At 47.9% G+C, this 12,287-nt stretch overlaps 1 long non-coding RNA gene across 1 annotated transcript in view; it reads left to right on the top strand.

Annotated features, from left to right (window-relative positions):
- Positions 1–12,287, top strand: part of LOC141097673 (uncharacterized) — a 271,380-nt gene that overhangs the window by 244,125 nt on the left and 14,968 nt on the right. The window lies entirely within an intron of this gene.

The raw sequence follows: 12,287 nt of genomic DNA, 5'->3' as shown, positions 1-12,287 counted from the left end.
CCTTCTAAGGCTTCCTGACATTCCTGCATTGCTGTTTACCCACTGCTCCGCAAACTGCTTTTTTAAAAGCAATCCCAATTTTTTTTTTTGTCCTGCTGAGAAGAAAAAAAAACTGCTTCTGCTGCTAGCGATTTTGCCTGTACAACACACCAGTCACTGTGTGTGCAGTGCAAGGGGAGGCTATATAGTGGTGTATCAGTGGTGTTGGTTGTTGGGCTGCCTTCTAAGGCTTCCTGACATTCCTGCATTGCTGTTTACCCACTGCTCCGCAAACTGCTTTTTTAAAAGCAATCCCAATTTTTTTTTTTTGTCCTGCTGAGAAGAAAAAAAAACTGCTTCTGCTGCTAGCGATTTTGCCTGTACAACACACCAGTCACTGTGTGTGCAGTGCAAGGGGAGGCTATATAGTGGTGTATCAGTGGTGTTGGTTGTTGGGCTGCCTTCTAAGGCTTCCTGACATTACTGCTTTGCTGTTTACCCACTGCTCCGCAAACTGCTTTTTTAAAAGCAATCCCAATTTTTTTTTTTTGTCCTGCTGAGGTACTGAGCGTGCATTTTTTCACACCATACAGCGGTGTACGCTCCTCACACAGTACCGTGTAACGGCTGTTATCACAGCCACAGTGAAGCTATCTGTGTCACTCTGTGAGAATAAGTCGAGGACATGTTCCGTTCTTACAGACCTGCACTCTAGGGAGATTCCTACTCTGCCCAATTCTACATACACCTTGTAGTTTGTGATACACTAGCCAATTTCTGCCTGTGACATAGCGCTGTGATATTCAGTGGGCCTCACACAATCCAAAAGTGTCCAGTGTCCACAAGTGTCTGCAGAAATTCAAAATCTCCCTTATCCTCTAGTCACTTTGGTCACAGCTGTGCCATCGAGCCTGTGACATAGCGCTCAGATATTCAGTGGGCCTCACACAATCCAAAAGTGTCCAGTGTCTGCAGAAATTCAAAATCTCACTTATCCTCTAGTCACTTTGGTCACAGCTGTGCCATCGAGCCTGTGACATAGCGCTCAGATATTCAGTGGGCCTCACACAATCCAAAAGTGTCCAGTGTCCACAAGTGTCTGCAGAAATTCAAAATCTCCCTTATCCTCTAGTCACTTTAGTCACAGCTGTGCCATCGAGCCTGTGACATAGCGCTCAGATATTCAGTGGGCCTCACACAATCCAAAAGTGTCCAGTGTCCACAAGTGTCTGCAGAAATTCAAAATCTCACTTATCCTCTAGTCACTTTGGTCACAGCTGTGCCATCGAGCCTGTGACATAGCGCTCAGATATTCAGTGGGCCTCACACAATCCAAAAGTGTCCAGTGTCCACAGAAATTCAAAATCTCCCTTATCCTCTAGTCACTTTGGTCACAGCTGTGCCATCGAGCCTGTGACATAGCGCTCAGATATTCAGTGGGCCTCACACAATCCAAAAGTGTCCAGTGTCCACTAGTGTGAGCAGAAATTCAAAATCTCACTTATCCTCTAGTCACTTTGGTCACAGCTGTGCCATCGAGCCTGTGACATAGCGCTCAGATATTCAGTGGGCCTCACACAATCCAAAAGTGTCCAGTGTCCACAAGTGTCTGCAGAAATTCAAAATCTCCCTTATCCTCTAGTCACTTTGGTCACAGCTGTGCCATCAAGCCTGTGACATAGCGCTCAGATATTCAGTGGGCCTAACACAATCCAAAAGTGTCCAGTGTCCACAAGTGTCTGCAGAAATTCAAAATCTCCCTTATCCTCTAGTCACTTTGGTCACAGCTGTGCCATCGAGCCTGTGACATAGCGCTCAGATATTCAGTGGGCCTCACACAATCCAAAAGTGTCCAGTGCCCACAAGTGTCTGCAGAAATTCAAAATCTCCCTTATCCTCTAGTCACTTTGGTCACAGCTGTGCCATCGAGCCTGTGACATAGCGCTCAGATATTCAGTGGGCCTCACACAATCCAAAAGTGTCCAGTGTCCACAAGTGTCTGCAGAAATTCAAAATCTCACTTATCCTCTAGTCACTTTGGTCACAGCTGTGCCATCGAGCCTGTGACATAGCGCTCAGATATTCAGTGGGCCTCACACAATCCAAAAGTGTCCAGTGTCTACTAGTGTGAGCAGAAATTCAAAATCTCACTTATTCTCTAGTCACTTTGGTCACAGCTGTGCCATCGAGCCTGTGACATAGCGCTCAGATATTCAGTGGGCCTCACACAATCCAAAAGTGTCCAGTGTCTGCAGAAATTCAAAATCTCACTTATCCTCTAGTCACTTTGGTCACAACTGTGCCATCGAGCCTGTGACATAGCGCTCAGATATTCAGTGGGCCTCACACAATCCAAAAGTGTCCAGTGTCCACTAGTGTGAGCAGAAATTCAAAATCTCACTTATCCTCTAGTCACTTTAGTCACAGCTGTGCCATCGAGCCTGTGACATAGCGCTCAGATATTCAGTGGGCCTCACACAATCCAAAAGTGTCCAGTGTCCACTAGTGTGAGCAGAAATTCAAAATCTCACTTATCCTCTAGTCACTTTGGTCACAGCTGTGCCATCGAGCCTGTGACATAGCGCTCAGATATTCAGTGGGCCTCACACAATCCAAAAGTGTCCACAAGTGTCTGCAGAAATTCAAAATCTCCCTTATCCTCTAGTCACTTTGGTCACAGCTGTGCCATCAAGCCTGTGACATAGCGCTCAGATATTCAGTGGGCCTCACACAATCCAAAAGTGTCCAGTGTCCACAAGTGTCTGCAGAAATTCAAAATCTCCCTTATCCTCTAGTCACTTTGGTCACAGCTGTGCCATCGAGCCTGTGACATAGCGCTCAGATATTCAGTGGGCCTCACACAATCCAAAAGTGTCCAGTGTCCACTAGTGTGAGCAGAAATTCAAAATCTCACTTATCCTCTAGTTACTTTGGTCACAGCTGTGCCATCGAGCCTGTGACATAGCGCTCAGATATTCAGTGGGCCTCACACAATCCAAAAGTGTCCAGTGTCCACAAGTGTCTGCAGAAATTCAAAATCTCCCTTATCCTTTAGTCACTTTGGTCACAGCTGTGCCATCGAGCCTGTGACATAGCGCTCAGATATTCAGTGGGCCGCACACAATCCAAAAGTGTCCAGTGTCCACTAGTGTGAGCAGAAATTCAAAATCTCCCCTGTCCTATAGACACCTTGCACCTTCTTTTACATTACTATATAGTTTGTTGGATTTTGTCTACATTTCTACCAAAAATGAGGAAGGCTGGTGGAAGAGGCCGTGGAATTGGGCGGGGGTTGGCAGCTGGTAATGATGGTGTTGGTGGTGGATCTGATGGTAGTGGCAAGAGCAAAATAGGACCGAATGCAGGAGGTGTTGAGCCTGCGTCATCGTCTGGCTACATAAGGCCTCGAACGCTTAGTTTTCTAGGAGTTGGCAAACCGCTTTTAAAGCCAGAGCATCAGGAAAAAGTTTTGTCTTACATTGCTGACTCAGCCTCCAGCTCTATCGCCTCCTCTTCTTCAGTTGTAAAAAGTAAAAGCATTGAGTCGTCATTGGAGGCTCATGTTCATGAACCACACCTTTCCTTGTGTCCTTCACCCCAACCAAGATTGAAGGATGACGCAGGCCATACTACTGATTACTCCATGGAGCTGTTTTCACATACCATGCCTGGATTATCAAGTCAAATGGTGAATTACCCAGGCCAAGATGAATCTGACATGGAGTGCACTGATGCACAGCCGCTGATGGATGATTCTGCTGGTACATTCACTCAGAGCACTACATTGTCCTCGCAGTGTACAGAGCCAGATTCTGACCCTGATGAGACTCAGGTGCCCCTTCCCGCACACTATACCACCATACACGGTGACACAGAGGAAGGTGCACATGACACTGAAGAGGAGGTGATGGATGACCCAGTTGTTGACCCAGATTGGCATCCATTGGGGGAAGAGGGTGCTGCTTCCAATAGCTCAGATGAGGAGCATCCACAGCAGACATCGACATCGCAACAGCTGTTATCTGGCAGGCCCGGAGCACTCCAAAGACAGGTTCCAAAAATCAAAAGAGTTGCTGGACAGCTTGTCCAGAGGGTCAAAACATCACAGCGTGCTAGGCCGCAAAATGTCTGCCAAAGTAGGAAGAGTGCAGTGTGGCACTTTTTTGAACAAAATCCTCATGATCAGGCCAAGGTTATCTGTAAGAAGTGCGCAAAGACCTTTAGCCGAGGGAAAAATCTGAAAAATTTGAATACCAGTTGCATGCTTAGACATTTAACCAGCATGCACTTGCAAGCGTGGACACAACACCAAACCTCAAGTGCCACATGTGCAACTGATCACAACGAAGGTAGTCAGCAACACTACATTGTTTCCCCCACTGTAAGCCCACCGGTTAGCACAGCAGCAAATGTTGAGGTGTCGTTGCAAGGCCACAGCAGTCAGGGAATCCCACTGTTATATCAACGAAAGACTGATTCTAGGCCATCAGAAAGAACACCAACTCCATCACCATCATCAACCCTCTCTCAGTCCGCCCTGTCCACCGCTACTTCCACCATATGCAGCTCTCAAGTCCAGCTCACCCTCCCAGACGCTTTGAGTAGGTCAAGAAAGTACTCAGTCTCTCATCCGCGTACACTGGGTTTGAACGCCCACATTGCCAAACTAATCTCGTTTGAGATGATGCCCTTTCGGTTGGTGGAAAGCGCAGCTTTCCGCGAACTCATGGCCTATGCAGTACCACGCTATGACCTACCCAGTCGCCACTTCTTCTCTCGCAAAGCCATCCCAGCCCTCCACCATCATGTGAAAGACCGCATTGTCCATGCACTCAAGCAGTCAGTGAGCGGAAAGGTGCACCTCACAACTGATGCATGGTCCAGTCGGCATGGCCAGGGCCGTTACGTGTCCATCACTGCGCACTGGGTTAATGTGGTGGATGCAGGGTCCACAGGGGACAGCGGTGGTGGGACAGTGCTGCCTAGCCCACGGTATAGGAAACAGTTGGCTGTAGGCGTTCGACCCTCCTCCTCCTCCTCCTCCTCCTCCTCCTCCAGAAGCGAAAGCTCGTCCACAGAGCGCAGTCGTGCGAGCACTCCATCTGCAGCTGCCACTGTTGCACACGAGGTGTCCCCATAATAATAATAATAATAATAATAATAATAATCTTTATTTTTATATAGCGCTAACATATTCCGCAGCGCTTTACATTTTGCACACATCATCATCACTGTCCCCGATGGGGCTCACAATCTAAATTCCCTATTAGTATGTCTTTAGACATATCTATCGAGCAGCTAGTGGAAAGCGTCAGCAGGCTGTGTTGCAGATGATGTGTTTGGGCGACAGACACACCGCCGAGGTGCTGGCCGAGTACTTGAAGCGACAAACTGAGTCATGGCTGGGCAGTGTACATCTTGAGGCAGGCAAGGTAGTAAGTGATAACGGCCGTAATTTTGTGGCAGCCATAGCCCTTTCAGAACTCAGCCACATACCTTGCTTGGCTCACACCTTGAACCTGGTGGTGCAGTGCTTCCTCAAAAATTATCCGGAGTTAACAGCCCTGCTCCAGAAGGTGCGAAGACTGTGCGCGCACATCCGCCGGTCGCCTGTACACTCAGTTCGTATGCAGAAGCTGCAGCGATTGCTCCACATTGCAACAAGGTGGAACTCCACCCTGCACATGGTGGAGCGGCTGTGCGAGCAGAGGCAGGCCATAATGCATTTGTGGGAGGATACACGGCCAGGCACTTTGAGAGCAGACATGGAGTTGACAGGTGTGCAGTGGTCGAAGCTGAAAGACCTCTGTAAAGTCCTTCAGTGTTTTGAGGAATGCACACGGCTGGTAAGCGCAGACGACGCCATCCTAAGCATGAGCATCCCACTTATGCATCTGCTCATGCAAACTTTGACGCACCTTAAGGAGCAGGCTTCTGCAGCCAATGTTGATGAGGAGGAAGAGGAGGAGGGAATCCTTGATGACATTCAGCCATTGTCTGCTCAGGGACCTCACCTGGACGAGGTGGAGGAAGAGGAGGAGGAGGAGGAGGATGATGGGGATGATTACTTAGGGGAGGAGGATGCATCTCGTGGGGCAAGTGAAAATGTTGGCGTGGCAAGGTCTGGTACAGGGTTTGTGCGTGACTGGAGGGATGTGGATTTGCCAGAAAGTGCTCCTCCAACCAGCACTCGCAGTGCATCATTGACACCGGGAACATTGGCCCACATGTCAGATTATGCCTTGCAGATCCTAAAAAGGGACCCCCGCATTGCCAAAATGATGAACGATGACGACTACTGGTTGGCCAGCATCCTGGATCCACGCTATAAAGGCAAATTACAAAACATCATGCCACAGGAGAACCTTGACCTAATATTGGCTAATAAACAAGCAACTCTGGTAAATCGGTTGCTTGAGGCATTCCCAGCACACAGCAGCGGTGATGGTTCTCACACGAGCCGTACGGGCCGGGGTCAGCTTGGCAGAGGTGTTCGTGGTGCACACAGCAGAAGTGGCGTTGGAGACAGGGGTTTCATGACAATGTTGTGGACTGATTTTTCAAGTACCGCTCACACAACTGGTAATACTGCATCGATGGAAAGTGACAGGAGACAGCAGTTGTCAACTATGGTTACAAACTACTTTTCCTCCCATATCGATGTTCTCCCACACAGGTCATTCCCCTTTGACTATTGGGCCGCTAAACTGGACACCTGGCCTGAATTGGCACAATATGCCTTACAGGAGCTCGCTTGCCCAGCTGCAAGTGTGCTATCGGAAAGAGTCTTCAGTGCAGCTGGATCAATCCTGACAGAAAAAAGGACCCGTCTGTCAACCCAAAATGTGGATGATCTAACCTTCATTAAAATGAACCACGCATGGGTTTCCAAGGATTTTGTCCCACCTTCCCCTGATGACACATAGGGTGACAGAAAAATGGCTTGCTTTGGTCCACCTCTTCCTGGGACTTGACCTATTTCACCTTTTGCATCAGCTGAATGTCCAACATCAACATATGCCACTTTCTAAAACTCCCTAACTGTGCTGCCTCCCCCCCATGGCCGGGGTCACCACCTAGCGCACGACACCGTGCGAGTGTCGTTGCCCTGGACAGGTGGGTAGGCCGACTCTTGGGCGCGGGCACTGGCACAGGGTCCCTCATAGTGCAATCAAGTGTCTCTGACGGAGGTGGTGCACACCCGCCGTCAGACACACCGCCATACTATGAGGGGCCCAGTGCCAGTACCGACGCCCACGAGTGGGCCCCCCTTACTTGGGCAGGGCCCCAGCATTTGCACTCTTTACCTCTCCCTGCTCCTCCGCTGTGTTGTCTGGGCCGTCAAATCCATACTGTGCCTGACACCGTTTGAGCCTGCCTCCTGATGTATAGACATATATTTTGAATGTGTACACTATCCATACATGTTATCTGGGGATACGGTTCCCTTTCTAACCTTTGTGCAATCACGTGCAATCCACACTGGGCCTAACACCGTCTGAGCCTGCCTCCTGATGTATAGACATATATTTTGAATGTGTACGCTATCCATACATGTTATCTGGGGATACGGTTCCCTTTCTAACCTTTGTGCAATCACGTGCAATCCATACTGGGCCTAACACCGTCTGAGCCTGCCTCCTGATGTATAGACATATATTTTGAATGTGTACGCTATCCATACATGTTATCTGGGGATACGGTTCCCTTTCTAACCTTTGTGCAATCACGTGCAATCCATACTGGGCCTAACACCGTCTGAGCCTGCCTCCTGATGTATAGACATATATTTTGAATGTGTACGCTATCCATACATGTTATCTGGGGATACGGTACCCTTTCTAACCTTTGTGCAATCACGTGCAATCCATACTGGGCCTAACACCGTCTGAGCCTGCCTCCTGATGTATAGACATATATTTTGAATGTGTACGCTATCCATACATGTTATCTGGGGATACGGTACCCTTTCTCACCTTTGTGCAATCACGTGCAATCCATACTGGGCCTAACACCGTCTGAGCCTGCCTCCTGATGTATAGACATATATTTTGAATGTGTACGCTATCCATACATGTTATCTGGGGATACGGTACCCTTTCTAACCTTTGTGCAATCACGTGCAATCCATACTGGGCCTAACACCATCTGAGCCTGCCTCCTGATGTATGGACATATATTTTGAATGTGTACGCTATCCATACATGTTATCTGGGGATACGGTACCCTTTCTCACCTTTGTGCAATCACGTGCAATCCATACTGGGCCTAACACCGTCTGAGCCTGCCTCCTGATGTATAGACATATATTTTGAATGTGTACGCTATCCATACATGTTATCTGGGGATACGGTACCCTTTCTAACCTTTGTGCAATCACGTGCAATCCATACTGGGCCTAACACCGTCTGAGCCTGCCTCCTGATGTATAGACATATATTTTGAATGTGTACGCTATCCATACATGTTATCTGGGGATACGGTACCCTTTCTCACCTTTGTGCTATCACGTGCAATCCATACTGGGCCTAACACCGTCTGAGCCTGCCTCCTGATGTATAGACATATATTTTGAATGTGTACGCTATCCATACATGTTATCTGGGGATACGGTACCCTTTCTCACCTTTGTGCAATCACGTGCAATCCATACTGGGCCTAACACCGTCTGAGCCTGCCTCCTGATGTATAGACATATATTTTGAATGTGTACGCTATCCATACATGTTATCTGGGGATACGGTACCCTTTCTCACCTTTGTGCTATCACGTGCAATCCATACTGGGCCTAACACCGTCTGAGCCTGCCTCCTGATGTATAGACATATATTTTGAATGTGTACGCTATCCATACATGTTATCTGGGGATACGGTACCCTTTCTCACCTTTGTGCAATCACGTGCAATCCATACTGGGCCTAACACCGTCTGAGCCTGCCTCCTGATGTATAGACATATATTTTGAATGTGTACGCTATCCATACATGTTATCTGGGGATACGGTACCCTTTCTCACCTTTGTGCAATCACGTGTAATCCATACTGGGCGTGAGAACGGCTGGCGAGCTGTTAAGCAAGCTACAGCACCTGTGGTTTGCACACGTAAGTTTTTCATTTTTTCAGGAATGACGGTTAGGCCTTATTCCGGAACTGCGGTTGACCTGCACTTACTGGGAAATCATTGTTCGCGGGTAATAATTGTAATCAGTGATCCCCATCACTAACGTTGTTCAGCGGGTTATCTGCACCTGTAAGCGACAAACGCTGGCCTTTTCAATGTCAGGGGTTGACATAAAACATGTCAACCCCTGAAGAAGAAGTGGTTCACACTTTGAAACGCGTAGGGAATTAAATGGTCAAATTTCTCACATTGTGGTGATTTCATTCCGGTCAAGCAGCGCACAGTAAGCCCGAGAATAACTTTATATCCTTAAGGATTTGCATTGGAGGTCACGCAGTGGACCTTCGGGTGTGCAGCAAGCTGACGGCGAGTCTATATGCTTATACCTCTCCTGGAAAGGGTGAGTAGACTTTTTCCATATCTATTCCATTTATCACCAGATAAGACCCTATTGCGCTCTTTTGTTTCCTAGTTTCATTATATTAGGCCTTTTCAATGTAGCGCACATGCAGCCACGGACATGTAAGGGCATGACACACCAGTTATTGGCCAATCTCATGTGCCAGAGCCTCACGTGTCCCTCTAGTAAGCCGGACTCGGACCGCGGGGCATGACGTAGTCTCGTTCGTTAACGGAATTAAGCTCGCAATGTGTGCATCTGTTCTGTAGCTGGCATGGTTGAGGTTTCCCAGGTGGAGTCGAATTTAACCGTAGGCTCCACTCCTGGTGGTGCCCTTCTGGACATTCCTTTAAGGTTCAGCTTTGCAACCATACTGCCCACGTAAAACAAACACTTTGCCTTCATGAACGCTGTTTGGAGGGTCATGACTCGTGGGAATAACGCCGCCCAATCAGTTAACCTGCTAGACAGATCGTTCGTTGCTCCCAAGCATGACATCACACTCCCTAGGAAGAAGGTAATGCCACTGTGGCGACAGATCTCCTGGGGGCGACACAAGTGCACTGATGCCCAGCCACTGCTCGATGAATCTGCTGGTACATTGACCCAGACCACTACATTCCCCTCGCACGCTACACGGCCTGAATTTGACCCTGCTGAAACTCAGGTTACCCTTCCCATATACAGTTCCATCTTACACGGTGACAAAGAGGAAGCTGCAGATGAAAGTGCAGGTTCGGCCCACCCGCCATCAGACACACCACCGTACTATTAGGGGCCCTGTGCCAGTGCCGTCGCCAACGAGTGGGCCCCCCCTGCTTGCTCAGGATCACAGCACTTGCAAAGTTGAAATACTGTGCAGTGAGATGGAAGATGGGGACGACGAGGAGTCCAGACAAGTACAGGGATTCCCTAGCGAGGAGACTTATTTGATTGTTTTCAATGTTGGGACAGCAATTTTTGGGGAGCACTATACTCTGGAGAATGATAGATGGGGCCCACCATACACTGGAACATTCCAAAGGTGGACATCAGACACTGGAGCAGCATTTACAGGGCCCATTATACACTAGAGCATTAGAAATGGGGCCCATTATGTTTGGAGCATTATTTGGGCCCATAAGACAGTGGAGCTTCATCCATGGGGACGAACATATACTGTAGCATTATGTGGAGCTCATCATATACTGTTTCAAACATTATATGGGACCAATGATTCTGTATGGAGAAATAGATGGGCCTCATCATGAGATGTAAAAAGTGAAGTATTTTTCATTGTACTATACCGCTATTTCTCTGCCGTATTGGAGCATGATGAGTTGTGGTATGTGTAAAAGGGGCGCTCTTTCGCCCAGGGCACATGAAAACCTGGAGCCAGCCCTCCCCCCCACAGTCTGTAGCCAAATAACCCCCATTTTTCAGTGCGTAACTTGTATTATGAAGTTAATTAAGGTTGACAATCTTAAGTAAGAAGAATTGATGCTTTTGGCATTCAAATGGGCACTGTAGGTGTGTTTCCTGTCCTCCTCTCACTGCCAACTTTTATTCCCCATTGACTTACATTGGGTTTCGTGTTTCGGGACGACCCCGACTTTTCCCTATAATCGGACGATCTTGCTCGACCCGACTTTTGGAAAAGTCGGGTTTCACGAAACGAAACTCGACCCTAAAAAAACAAAAGTCGCTCAACTCTATTGCTAACGAGAGAAAAAAAACAGATATTAGAACTGGCCTCCTATATACTCAGACATAGCCTGGGGAAGCATTTATGCAGGGGGCATTTATGTACATTTAGTTGAAGTACATTTATCAAAGTACTGGCAGTTATAACATGGCAGATAGACAAGGCAGGAGACAGGTAAGACAAATTAATTAATCTATTCCCTGTACATGTGGATTACCACAAATATATACCATATGGATTTGTATAATTTATATCCTGGCTGCTACATTCACTCACATCCACCACCCTTGCATTAACTCTTTACACTCCATCCATATCGGCCCCTCTGTCCTTTCCTCTCCTATGTATAACAATCACGGTCTTTTCACATTGCTAAACAGCACAGATCCATTCATTTGCACCATCCAACACACGAGACGCTCTCACAAATCGCTTAACCATCTGCTCACGCTTTCTATCCTCCTCCTAGTCGCAGGAGATATCTCTCCCAACCCCAGCCCCCCATGTCATAGTAAGTCGAACCCCTCAACTGCTACACTCAGAAACCCCTCTAATCTTAATATTCTCTGCATGCCTTCTATCTCTTTTAATTGTGCCCTTTGGAATTCTCGCTCAGTGTGTAATAAACTCTCCTTCATCCATGACTTCTTCCTTTCTGATTCTCTTAACCTTCTGGCTCTTACTGAAACCTGGATCCAGCAGTCAGACACCACCGCTGCTACTGCTCTTTCATGTGGTCAAATACACTTCTCTCATACTCCAAGATCGGACAACAGAGCAGGTGGAGGCATTGGTCTGCTCCTATCACCCAAATGTACCTTTCAGGTTATCCCTCAAGTACCCTCACTTGTCTCCCCTTCTTTCGAGGTCCATGCTGTCAGACTCTACATCCCCTTCTCCATGAGAGTGGCGGTGGTGTATCGTCCTCTGGGAACTTCACATCAGTTTCTGGATCATTTTGCCATCTGACTTCCACACTATCTCTACTGTGACATCCCCCCCTCATCATGGGAGACTTCAACATTCCCATTTCTCTTCCCCTCTCACCATCTGCTTCTCACTTTTTATCTCTAACCTCCTCTTTCGGCCTCTCGCAGCATGCA

The sequence above is a fragment of the Dendrobates tinctorius genome, unplaced genomic scaffold (genome assembly GCF_039654945.1).
Source record: "Dendrobates tinctorius isolate UK_male_01 unplaced genomic scaffold, ASM3965494v1 ptg000086l, whole genome shotgun sequence".
NCBI classification, from domain to species: domain Eukaryota; kingdom Metazoa; phylum Chordata; class Amphibia; order Anura; family Dendrobatidae; genus Dendrobates; species Dendrobates tinctorius.
This window is presented reverse-complemented; position numbering and strand designations above follow the sequence as displayed.